Consider the following 13,771-nt stretch of genomic DNA (forward strand, 5'->3'; position numbering starts at 1 on the left):
CCGGATTCCTGATATTCACGGTACAGTCGTGAAACAGTCATAAGGGAAAATCCCCACTTCATCGCTACCTCGGAGATGCTGTGTGTCAGTGCTAGTGCCCCGACTATAATACTGTGTTCGAACTAACTTAAATCTCGATAACCTGCCATTGTAGCAGCAGTAACCAATCTAACAACTGCGCCAGACTCTTAACGTCTTATATAGGCGTCACCGTCGGCAGCGCTGTATTCTGATCGTCTACATAACTCTGTATTTGAATACGCATGTCTATCCCAGTTTGTTTGGCGCTTCAGAGTATTATTACAGCAGGTGACCACCAGAACAAAGAGTGCTGGCAGCGCGAACGCTGGTGTACGTGAAGCGTAAGGTCGTGCAAAACAATTTTTCGAGATCGCATCTGCGTAGCGGTGTTGTTGTTAAAAGGCAGACGGAAGTGTCGGGCTGGCGAGCCGTACTGTACCGAGTAGTTTACGGCGGGCGCCGCCAAGTGGGTCGGCCCGGCCGCCAGGTGCGCGCCCCACCTGCCGCCTCTGCTTCTGCCTCCGCCTGCGTCTGCCAGCGCTCGCCACTCCTCCCACGCACCCGCCTACTATTTCCACATCTATCCTTACCTCGTGTGGCGGAGGGTACTTTGTGTACCACTGTCACTTATCACCTATCCTGCTCCCGGCGCGAATGGAATGCGAGCAGGACAAATGTTGGTGTGATGCAACAAGTCCACTAAAGAGACAGCTTACACTACACTCGTTCGTCCTCTGTTAGAATATTGCTGCGCGGTGTGGGATCCTTACCAAGTGGGATTGACGGAGGACATCGAGAGGGTGCAAAGAAGGGCAGCTCGTTTTGTATTATCGCGTTATAGGGGAGAGAGTGTGGCAGATATGATACACGAGTTGGGACGGAAGTCATTACAGCATAGACGTTTCTCGTCGCGGCGAGACCTTTTTACGAAATTTCAGTCACCAACTTTCTCTTCCGAATGCGAAAATATTTTGTTGAGCCCAACCTACATAGGTAGGAATGATCATCAAAATAAAATAAGAGAAATCAGAGCTCGAACAGAAAGGTTTAGGCGTTCGTTTTTCCCGCTCGCTGTTCGGGAGTGGAATAGTAGAGAGATAGTATGATTGTGGTTCGATGAACCCTCTGCCAAGCACTTAAATGTGAATTGCAGAGTAGTCATGTAGATGTAGCCGGAACCTCCCTAATTTTACCTTATCGCGAGATATACTTTGTAAGTAGGCTCTTTAGGTTCTTATATTGGTAACGCCACCGCCACGTAGCGCTCTGTATGAAAATCACTGGCTGTGCTGTGTGCAGTCTGTGGCTGGGTTGCATTGTTGTTTGCCATTGTAGTGTTGGGCTGTTGGCTGTTAACAACGTGTAGCGTTGCGCAGTTGGAGGTGAGCCGCCAGCAGTGGATGTGGGGAGAGAGATGATGGAATTTTGAGAGCGGACGATCTGGACGTGTGTCCATCAGAAAGAGTAAATTTGTAATATTGGATATCATGGACTGATATATATATTATGACTTTTGAACACTATTAAGGTAAATGCATTGTTTGTTCTCTATCAAAATATTTCTTTTGCTAACTATGCCTATCAGTAGTTAGTGCCTTCAGTAGTTAGAATCTTTTATTTAGCTGGCAGTATTGGCGCTCGCTGTATTGCAGTAGTTCGAGTAACGAAGATTTTTGTGAGGTAAGTGATTTGTTAAAGGTATAGGTTATTGTTAGTCAGGGCCATTCTTTTGTGGGGGTTATTAAAAGTCAAATTGCGTTGCGCTAAAAATATTGTGTGTCAGTTTAGTGTCTATCAGAATAGGTAAAGAGCGAAATGTTTGAGTACGTTCAGTTCTGCTCAGCTGTTTGAAAATCAAATAATGTAAGAGGTTCATCAGCATAGTAATTCATTAATTTTTCTAAGGGGGCGTTTCATAACTTTTTCTTTTTCTTTTTTTTTCTTTTTTTTTTTTTTTTAAGGGTCATCAGTCTTCTGGCTGGTTTGATTCGGCCCACCATGAATTTCTCTCCTGTGCCAAACTCTTCATCTGAGAGTAGCACTTGCAATCTACGTCCTCAATTAGTTGCTGGTACGCATTCTGCTGTCTATCTTCCCAACAGTTTTTGCCCCCTATAACTCCCTCTATTACTATGGAAGTTGTTCCGTGACGGCTTAACAGATGTTCTATATCTTGTCTCTTCTCCCTGTCTGTTTCTCATATGTTCCTTTCCACTCCGATTTTGCGCAGAACTTCCTCATTCCTTTCCTTATCAGCCCACCTAATTTTCAACATTCGTCTGTAGCACCACATCTCGAATGTTTCGATTCTCTTCTGTTCTGGTTTTTTACAGCAATCCATATTTCACAACCATTCAATGCTGTGCTTCAAAAGTACATTCTTAGAAATTTCTTCCTCACATGAATATCTACGTCAAATACTGGTAGACTTCTGTTGGCCAGGAATGCTCTTTTTGCCAGTGCTAGTCTGATTTTGATGTCCTCCTTGCTCCGTCCGTCACTAGTTATTTTGCTGCCTAGGTAGCAGAATTCCTTAACTTCATCAACTTCATGACCATCAAGCCTGATGTTAGGTTTCTCGCTGTTCTCATGTCTGCTACTTCTCATTACTTTCTTGTTTCTTCGATTTACTCTCAGTCCATATTCTGATCTCATCAGACTGTTTGTTCCATTCAGCGGATTCTGTAATCCTTCTTCACTTTCACTCAAGATAACAATGTCATCAGCGAATCGTATCACTGATGTCTTTTCACCTTGCATTTTGACTTCACTCCTGACCCTATTTTTTATTTCCACCATTGCTTCTTCGATGTACAGTTCGAACAGTAGGGGCGTAAGCCATCCATATCTTACACTCTTTTTAATCCGAGAACTTCTTTCTTGGTCATCCATCTTGCACCATTTTACAGTGTCGGGCGCTTTTTCTAGATCGACAGTTGTTGTGAACGTGTCTTGATTTATCTTTGGTCTTGGTTCCATTATCAACCGCAATGTCATAATTGCTTCTCTGGTGCCTTTACCTTTCCTAAAGGTAAACTGACAGTCATCTAATATACTCTCAGTTTTCTTTGCCATTCTTCTGCATATTATTCTTGTAAACAATTTGGATGCATCAGTTGTTAAACTGATTGCGCGATAATTCTCTCACTTGTCAGCTCTTACAATCTTCGGAATTCTGTGGGTGATATTTTTTCGAAAGTCAGTTGGTATGTCGTCGTACTCATGCATTCTTCACACGACGGTAATAGTTAAAAAATGGCTCTGAGCACTATGGGACTTAACTTCTGTGGTCATCAGTCTCCTAGAACTTAGAACTACTTAAACCTAACTAACCTAAGGACACCACACACATCCATGCCCGAGGGAGGATTCGAATCTGCGGCCGTAGCGGTCGCGCGGTTCCAGACTGTAGCGCCTACAACCGCTCGGCCACAACGGCCGGCATGCTAATAGTCTTTCTGTTGCCACTTCCCCCAATGATTCTAGCAATTCTAATGGAATGTTACCTACCCCTTCTTCCTTATTTGATCTTAAGTCCTCCAAAGCTCCCTTAAATTCTGATACTCATACTGGACCCCCCTAATATTCAAGCTCCTATCCTCAGTGGGAGAGCTGTGTAGTTGAGTAACAGTCTTTCCATGTTTGAAAATATGTGGGGCACTTTGCAAGGTTTAATTGTCAATGCAACATGACGTTCTGTGTAAAATAGCTTTTTGATGCTGAAAGTCTCGTCTGCAGAAAGGAAAAAAAGGTGGACGGTGCATCAGTAATTCGGTGGGTAAATTCGATAAGAGCCAACAATAATCATTCATTCACCAGACATCCTTTGTGCTGGGATATAGGAGTTTCTATATAGCGGTGAGAACGTTATCAGTACCTCTAAGCATACCCTTGCATTTTCCTTGTTCTTCTATCGATAGTGATGTTGATTACAGTACACCAACCTGTGTCAGTGATGTCTTTCCAAGCATTACGTCCGCGGCTACGGTATTCATTATCACACATAGTGCCGGACACCTGTCCTTGATAACACTTGTTTGAGAGAATCTTGGCAGGATGCAGCACCTTCTAGAAGTGCTGATCCGAAGACTGTCAGATAGTTTCCTATGGCTGAGGAGAATTGAGACATATAGCCAGTGTGAGTATAGGTGTACCATAATTTTTTGGGCGCTGTACAGATATAAAAGATAACTGCACTGATTGTCTGAAATGTGTATATGTTGCAGTGCAAAGTTACTGTGGTTTATGTCATGGCATGGTCAGAGAAAATGAGTGTGCGTCCTGTCGTGAGGGATTTATAGATTCAGCACATCGATAACTGTGAGGGTATGAGAGAGATTTTTATGTGGAAAATTATGGGCGCCGTAGATACTGAGATTCGTTCCAGAACCACAGCTGTCGAGAGGTGACATTACCTGTACATCGATCCGTATCAGAAGGTAGCAGCAATCATAACATTTAACTGTAGTTACACTGATAAATACGTTCCTGGCTCCCAATATTCCTGTTCGTCTTTTATGTATTTGATAATCTGTAGACAACTTTTGCAGGGTTTACCTACCAGTGCAATATCGCTATGTGTAGAAAATAGTTTTTGCCGCTGAGAGTCTCGTCTGCAGAAAAAAAGGGCAGAAAGTGCTCCTACACCGGCAGCAGCAGCAGTTTGATGAGTAAATTAAGTGACGGACGGGTTGTCCCATTAGGATTGCTAGGAACAATGCACCCTGTGCTATTCTGGGAAGCATTGCAACATCTCTCAGTGCTGCACCCACACCTCAGCTACGCATCATCGTGCCATCAATGGTGCCTAGATGAACATGTATTTTGACAAGAATTTTTCAGGTGTCAAGTATGAAAGGGATGCTGCCGCCTCATGCTTGTGGGTCCTGAATGGACACCTCTGCATCGCTGGACAGCTGATGGGTCCATCGCCACTTCGTGGGGCCCGCTGATGCTCCCAGACTCCGCCATTGGTGGTGGGGGTGATGGTGGCATCAGACATCGAGTTGTGGGATGTGTTTTTTACTAGCGATCTTTTGTTTAAACTATATTCCAGCGATTTCACGGACCAATAGGTTTGTGGGAATTAAGAAAAACTACCCCATTCATGTGAAGAATACTGATTTAATTAATTTGCATAATTTTTTTATACCAATGTGGTGTTAGTGGTACAATAGTTAAGGGGAGAGTGTGTGTGAGCTGGTGACATGGAGCAGAACAGCCGGTTAATTGCAGAACAATAGATCAATTTGCATAATTTTTATGTAAAATGCCGTAGAGTAGTTTATATTCCAAGTGAAAGGCATATTGTACGAATTATTTAAGGTGTAAGCTGAACATCCTGAAGCACATCTGTCTAAGAAAGTAGATATAGCACCTACTCTTTTCAGTATATTTCGCGTACTTTGTCGTGTAGCTAAACAGACGTTCAGTTCAAAATAATCAATATTAAGAGAGAAAAAAATGTGCATAAGGGCTACAAAGCGCATACATCGATCTACAAAGGTATCCATTATTTAGGAACACTGAGTTTCAATAACTTAGTAGCAGTCGTACAAATGTGAGGTGCTAATAACGTAAACTACTCAAAAAAGATTAAGCAAAAAATGTATTTGCCGGTGCGAACGTTTATGGGTTTAAATTCCAGGGCAAGCTTAAACCTTACAGCTTTTATTTAAAAAAAAAAAGGAAAAAAATGCATGACTCGCACTGTGATGGTTCAGTACAATATGAATTATAATTACGGATGTAGATTGTTCATCGACCCCGTGAACCGAAAATCTCGATGAATTTCGCTTCTTATCGGTCTGGATACTGGCAAGATGTCGATCCCATAAATTCCAAAACTCCCGAGAATGTTTTAATTTTAAGTTTAATTTTTTATGTAATTTCGCTTTCAATATTGTAATTTTTCATTTACTTTAGTAATTTAGGTGTTACATTAACATGCTATGCTGACAGAGAACTGCAGATGTGTTGACTTCGTCTGATCTTGTCCCTGTTCTTTCTGATTACTGGTAACATATGACAGTAGTCGCCAGAAAAGAAAATGGTACAGTTGGTCATAGGGCTATTACTGTTAGGCGAATGTCGAACAGTTCTGAGGACTTCAACGGATATTTTGTGGTATATTGGAAGCTCATCCCAAGCAATACAAGTGAAATCCTGCATCACTTACCAGTGTTACTTTGCATTGCAATATCACATGTGCTGTATGTATCGTTAAGTATAGGCTGTCAGGGAATGTTCGCATGTGGAAATGCAGTTCCGTAAGGGATCTGCGGTGTTAGCGCCGGTTGGCAAGATAGCCGGGCGGTCTTCCTACAACACCGTTAGGCGGTAGACGCATAGTTTTCACTGCGGCAGGGGACTTCACTTCATCATAGCTCACTCATTTGGCTCTAAATATTTGTAATTTTATATTCCAAAATATTTCTCGTGAAGCACTCTACCTATTAATGAATACCAGGTAAAAATCCCTTCAATAGTTGTTGAAAATTTAGACAGATTATATATCAATGTACTGTGAAACCTTGCTTCTTACCAAATTTCTTGATTCTATGTCAAGGAGAGGTACGTTATTGGTTTTAAGTGCGAGTCTAGAGTATCAAAAACTGGCCATATCTATTGACTGCATTTACCTAGAAGCTTAAATTTTACGCCTCCAAGGGATCATAGACCTTAGTACTTAACACGAATTTCAGCTTGGTATCTCTAACGCTTTCTGAGAAAAAGGGTGCTTTAAGTCGGACAGAAAGACAGACAGACAGACGGGCAACAACGTAATCCCATAAGGGTTCCGCTTTACATACTGAGATACGGAATCCTAAAAATGACTTTACTGCAAAACAGAAGCACAAATAAAGGTTTTTTTATTTTAATAAAAATCAGTCCAGGCCACAATAACTTGTTTTTAAATTCCGGTAACAGGTTTCAGTCTATGAGACCATCCTCAGCCCAAAGGCTCTGGACGACGTAGGAGCCAGTGCATGAGATGTGGAGTTTCTGTGAATACAGACTGATGTCTGTTCCAGCTGTTGCTATTTGGAATTAAACAGCTGCTCCATCCCCCAGCTCCTCAGGTTATCTGGAGCCTTTGGTCTGAGGATGTTCTTATAGACCAAAACAGCACTCTTCAACGGCGGCCCTCTTGGCATCGTCCATTCCGGGAGGAGCATTCTTGCGACGACGTATTGTAAATTACAGCTGGTCTGAAGCATTCTTGGTCGCATTCATGGTAACAGATATTGCAGGCCATTCCATTCAGTTGGTCCCTCCCTTTTGGATTAAGAAAGATGGACATATCACCGGCTGGAGAAAGCGTCTTGCGTTCTGGGTTCGAACCTCGCCATTGCTTAAACTTGGAATAAAAATAATCATCAATGGTGACTGAAGACTTCTGGCATTAGAGGTAACCCTCGTTCTGCCAACGGCCTTGTCAAAGAGGGTGAAGGAGCGGACAGAGGTCAGCGCAGGGGTCGGAAACTGCCTCTCCCTTGAATCAGGAGTAACCAACGGCATGAGAATGTAGAAGGCAATGGAAAAAAAACTGCATTAAAGACACATAATATGTATTCACAGGACATGTGGCCTGTTATGATGATCTCTGCATTGGCAAAAGATTCCAGACTAGTCCCCCATACAGATCTCTCGGATGAGACTGCCAAGAGGGAGGTGACCATGAGAAAAAGATTGAATACCGAACGAAAGGGCAACTTTCTACAAGTCGGGGTGTGGAATGACAGAAGTATTAATGTGGTACAGAAGCTTGAAAATCTGAAAAGGGAAATTCTAAGGCTCAATCTAGATATAGTGCAGGTCAGTGAAGTGAAATGGAAAGGCGAGTATAGGGTAATACAAATAGCAGCAGAAAATGTTACAATGGGAGTAGTATTCTATGAATAGGAATGTGAGTTACTCTGAACAGTTCAGTGGAGTACTGTGCAGCTCCTGGTAAGATAACGATCTAAATTCCAGAACTGATAAAATAAGAGGGTTAATTCCTGAAACCGATGAGATAAGGAAATGCCAGGTAACACACATGGTGTCATGTTAGAGCCGAGGCAATTGAGAATTTCATATTTGACTGGTGTCAGCATCAGCACTTCCTCATCTCTAAAGTCATTACTGGAAGCATGACATCGTGTTGCACGTCGAGGTCAAGCAATGCAGGGCCTAACCACCCCACTACACTTCTGAGAATTAAGCACGAAGTACTCCCATGCCCTCTACACCACAGACCTATACCTCACGTCCCACATGCCTTGTGCCCCGTGTGCCACAAACTGCACGCTGCACCCAATGCCGCATGCACCACGCCCCAGGCCCTACAGCCCACACTCTACAACCCACACCCAACACCCACGCCCAGGGCCCAGTACGCCCACGTTCGCTTGTGACTCACGCCTTCGTTCTGCAATTATGTTTGTGTTACTCACTTCCAAAACTTTGTTTAAGGACTTGACCGCGAATCCTCTCATTGGTAACTATGATCTGAAGCTACGTATTATTCGCCATTGACTACTGGAACACATAATTAGCATATTTATTTTTATATTTTTGCTTAGAAATTATAACTAATGTAATATAAATTCTTATTTGTCGAAAACGTGTGTTTTACCCTATATACCGTCCCACAAGCTCTGAAAACACAGATAAAGGTAAGATCACTTTCACATTCTGCAAGTGGTTGCAGTGGAGCAAACGAGTTCTTGCAGCAGATACCTGTACTGTAAAATCGATCAAAGTTCGGTTTTCGTACCGCAACTTCTTACTGCCTCCAATAAATGGCTACATGTTCATAAAAACACATCAGAATCGTAAATTAATTATTTTCCACATGCAAGAAATTGAAAAATTATGAAAGTCTGAAAAAAGTGTGGGCAGTGCAAAGAACAGCAATGTTTTACATTAAGTGTACAAGATCTGACTGAGGTTAACATATAAAAAAAATTAGTGATGCTCAAATCAAGTAATATATCAAGAAATAGGACTACATTGTAAAATAAAGTATGAATTAATTCGTACGTATACAGTTATTCTCAAAATTAGTTGGTTGGTTGGATAGGACAGTAAATGGACCAAACTACAGGGTCGTCAGTTCCTTTTTCCTCATGCAGACAAATCGCAGGTTAAAACCATTCCCAGAAACAGTCGGTGAAAGTACAAAGCAATTTGCACATATATACTTATTTTCCAAATTAGTCTCAAAATTCTAAACTATGTACCCCGATACTAGTAACAGCTGATATTTGAGAATATAGGCCCAATAATTCATGTCGTTCAACTAACCTAATCACACTTGTAACAACAACAAAAATACAAGTTAGCTACAAAAATTTGACCTAAGCAGGTAAATAGACAGACTGTCTATTATTCACAACATAATATTTCAGTTTTTAAATTGTTCTGAAGCACCATTTTAAGAGGGAGAACAATTTAAATGCTGAAATTTTGTGTTGTGACTTACATGAATAATGGAAAGTCCGTTTATTTACCTGTTTAGCGTCGAATTTTTTTTAGCTAAGTTGTATCTTTTTGTTGTTACAAATGTGATTAGGTTAGTTGAACGACATCGAATTATTGGGCCTACGTTCCCAAATGTAAGCTGGTGTACATGTCTTAGAATTTTGGGCACTAATTTGGAGAATATGTGTGTATGTGCAAATTAATTCATACTTTATTTTACAATGTTGTAACATCACATTACTTGATTCGAGTCTCACAGCGTTTTTTTTTTTAATACATTAACATCAGCCAGGTCTTGCACACTCAATTTAAAACATCGCAGTTCTTTGCACTGCCTCCACATTTTACAGACATTTCAGAATTTTTCGGTTTCTTAGATGTGGAAAATAGTTAATTTACTATTCTGATGTTTTTGTAACCATGTAGCCATGAACAGGCGACAGCAAAAAGTTGCAGTACTAAAATCTAACTTTGATCGATTTTACGGTGCAGATATCTGCTGGTGGCAATGAGTACTCGTTTGCTCCACTGCAACGATTTGCTGCTGGCAGAAGCAAGCAGAATGTGAAAGTGGACTTGCCTTTATCTACGTGTACAGAGCTTATGGGATAGTATTTGAGGTAAGAATTTACATTTCAGTATTAATAATTTCTAAGCAAACAAAAGCTATCTACGTGTTGGAGTATTCAATGGCGAATGATACATAGCTTCAGATCAAAATTACCAATGTGAGGATTGATGGGCCAGCCATTGAAAATGTGAACTGATGCTACATTAATATCCAGTGTAACCACAAGAATGTTGAATGCAAACATTCAAACGTATATGTATTGTCTTGTACAGGAGCCGGATGTCAGTTTGTGGGATGGTGTTCCATGTCTGTTGCACTTGTTCGCTCAATACAGACACGATTAATACTGCTTGTGGATGACGCTGCAGTTGTTGTCCGACGATGTGCTCGATTAGAGACAAATCATCTGGTGATCGAGAACATGCCGACAGTCTGTAGAGCATCTACATCTACATGATTACTCTGCAATTCACATTTAAGTGCTTGGCAGAGGGCTCATCGAACCACAATCATACTATCTCCCTACCATTCCACTCCCGAACAGCGCTCGGGTAAACGAACACCTAAACCTTTCTGTTCGAGCTCTGATTTCTCATATTTTATTTTGATGATCATTCCTACCTATGTAGGTTGAGCTCTACAAAATATTTTCGCATTCGGAAGAGAAAGTTGGTGACTGAAATTTCGTAAATGGATCTCGCCGCGACGAAAAACGTCTTTGCTTTAATGATTTCATTCCAACTCGCGTTTCATATCTGCCACACTCTCTCCCCTATTACGTGATAATACAAAACGAGCTGCCCTTTTTTGCACCCTTTGCATGTTAGGGTATAACAGCGGTATGTGGGCGAGCGTTATCCTGTTGGAAAACACCCGCTGAAATAGCAGCACGACAGATAGAATCACCAGATTTCCGTGCAAATTTACAGGCTGGATTCTTGGGATAACCGCGAGAGTGCTCCTGCTGTCATACGAAATCACACCCTATACCATAACTCCAGTGTGTTTAGGCCGCAGATAGGTTTGCAGGCCCTCCTCACCTGACCTCCTAACCAAAACAAGCCCCAAAAAATGTGTAAGATCTATGGGACCAAACTGCTGAGGTCATCGGTCCATAGGCCTACTCACTACTTAATCTAACTTTAACTTACGTTAAAGCCAACACACACTGCCATGCCCCAGGGAGGTCTCGAACCTCCGACAGGGAGGGCCGCGCGAACCGTGGCAAGGCGCCCAAGACCGCACGGCTACCCCGCGGGTCGCAAGACAAAGCCATCACTGGCACGTAGGCAGGACCAGCTTTCGTCAGAAAACGCAACAAATCTCTACCCTGCCCTCGAATACGCTCTCCCTTGACACAGCTGAAGTCGCACTTGGCAGTGGTTTGGGGTCAGTGATGTGCACGCTTCAGGGCGTCTGACTCGGAGCTCTCTTTGAAGTAACAGACGTGTAACAGTTCGTTGTGTCACTGTCCTGCCAACTGCTACTCAGATTAATGCTGTAGATGCAGATGAGCCAGAGCCATACGCACTCTCTAGGTAGTGCCACGCCGTCGTCCGGAGACGAGTCTTTTTGTGACCATACATTCTCGCGATCCTCGCTTCCACCAGTCATTTACATTCCTGCCAAGTCTTCCTGTAGTATCACAGAATGAACACCCAGCTTCTCTCAGTCCTGTTACGCAACCTCGTTCTAACTCAGTGAGGTGTTGATAAAGGCGTCTTTATTGCTTTAAAACATTCTTGACTGACATTTACTCACCACGTTCAATATCAAAGATTACTATCGCTCTCGACCATTGCAGCTTGTATTTAAAGCAAACCTGATTTGCGTCCTCATAGTGGTAGTACTAGCTCCATCTTATGCGACTGGCCTGGAATCTGAAAAGACATCATCCTGCTTTGTAGATGTAGGAACACGCCTACCAACCTTCTTGGTTTTCTGATTTATTTATTTATTTTTTGCGTCAGTGTATTTAGATTTCGTATGTTCGTTTATTAAGTGTACAGTATAAATAGTAAACCTTAAGAGTTGTACTAAAAATAGCATGTTATAACATTTTACCTGTAGATAATCTCTTAACAAGTTGGTCATCTCCTCATTATAATGTATGTTACTGCCGGAGGTCATGGGTACGTGTTAATTTTAGATAGAGTATTTGCTGTTACGTGGTGTTTGTTGAACGTTTGTCAATAATAATGCAGATAAAACGATTACTTACCTGAAATTACGGCACAGTGGTGCGCCACTTACTCATGTCTTCCCTCAAATGTAAATTTCTGAGTGCTTCGGTGATGTGTATGGAATTTTTCATCGACGCCAAGGAGAAGCCGTGGAACAGTTTATTTAGTTTTGAAATTGTAGTCAATGTGATGTGAACTGATCTCGGAAGACAAGTACAGAAACTGGATATGTAGCGGTGAATATCTCTCCGGAATGTCTCTCTAGAATTTCAACGGACGATTTTTAATGGACCCTAAGGGCGATGAAAAATTTGAAAGGTGTAAACAGATAAGCTCGCGGGACAAAATGTTAGTCACACCTTTAAGACAGCACACTGCTCGCTTTGAAGTGCTGTGAATTGTTTACAGTGTAGTTCGGACCCACGGAGCGTGATTTTGCCTCTTTTCAGATGATGCAAGGCCCTGACTTCACCGGTGGCCCCATGATTTTGTGATTTTTCGAGGTGTTTTCGTACCATGAATTTGGCCCACTAATTCAGGCTACCGTGAACGTGAGTCAATGTATTAGTTCCAGCTTTCTCGGTGACCAAGTATCGCCATTTCTTTTTCATCACGAGTGTGTTGTGAACACCACAGGCTTCCTGTATGTCAACAGCCGTGTTTACGCGGCTGTTCCAATACATTCCTTGTACGGCGAGCAGTCGGACACCATATCGTTATTGTACTTCGACTGGCCCGCTAAATCACCCGAATTTAATCTCTTAGCAAATGTTTTGGACCATTTAGGACAACAGGTGAAAAGCAGCAATCATCATCACCGTTATTTGGTAGCTCTGCATCATGTAATACTAAAGTGTACGGATATCCTACCACCAGGTGGTTATTTGTAACAGCGCCCAGGCTCCATGCAGTCAGTTCGTTGAACCAAATGAGCTTCTACTCAATGCTGCGCCCAAGCAGTTGGTTATTGCATAACTGAAAACTTGTGGACTCTCCTTTTCGCTGAACTGAGGGCATTATCAACCTTAGACGCCTTGTTACATACCGATAGGTTTAGCATGATGTGCCCTGAGTGAGTAATTTTTGTCCGATGTACTTACAATGAAAATAATAGAAGGGAAGTAAGATTATCATTCACACTGTAAGAAGTCACATGTTCAGATTTCGGAATTATTGTTGTTACTGATTAACACCATAATATTTCCGACAAGACCTTAAGCAGGTGTACTCGATGCCAGAAACATGAGAGAAAATGTAGTGTAACTTTATTTACCGCTCGAGTCCATACACTGTTGTTGCATTGTATCTACATATCTACGAGATACATATCGTGTTTGACACTGCCTTGTCGAACGCCATTAGATTTTCAAAGCCGTAAGTTCCAGAAAATTCAACAATTAAATCCGCGCCTTCACTTAGCAACCGAGAGCAGCGGCATTTGCATAGAGTTGTCAGTGCTAACAGACAAGCAGCACTGTGTGCGATAACAACAGAAATCAATGTGAAACGTACAACGAACGTATCCGCT

The sequence above is a fragment of the Schistocerca gregaria genome, chromosome 2, assembly GCF_023897955.1.
Source record: "Schistocerca gregaria isolate iqSchGreg1 chromosome 2, iqSchGreg1.2, whole genome shotgun sequence".
Taxonomy (NCBI): Eukaryota; Metazoa; Arthropoda; class Insecta; order Orthoptera; family Acrididae; genus Schistocerca; species Schistocerca gregaria.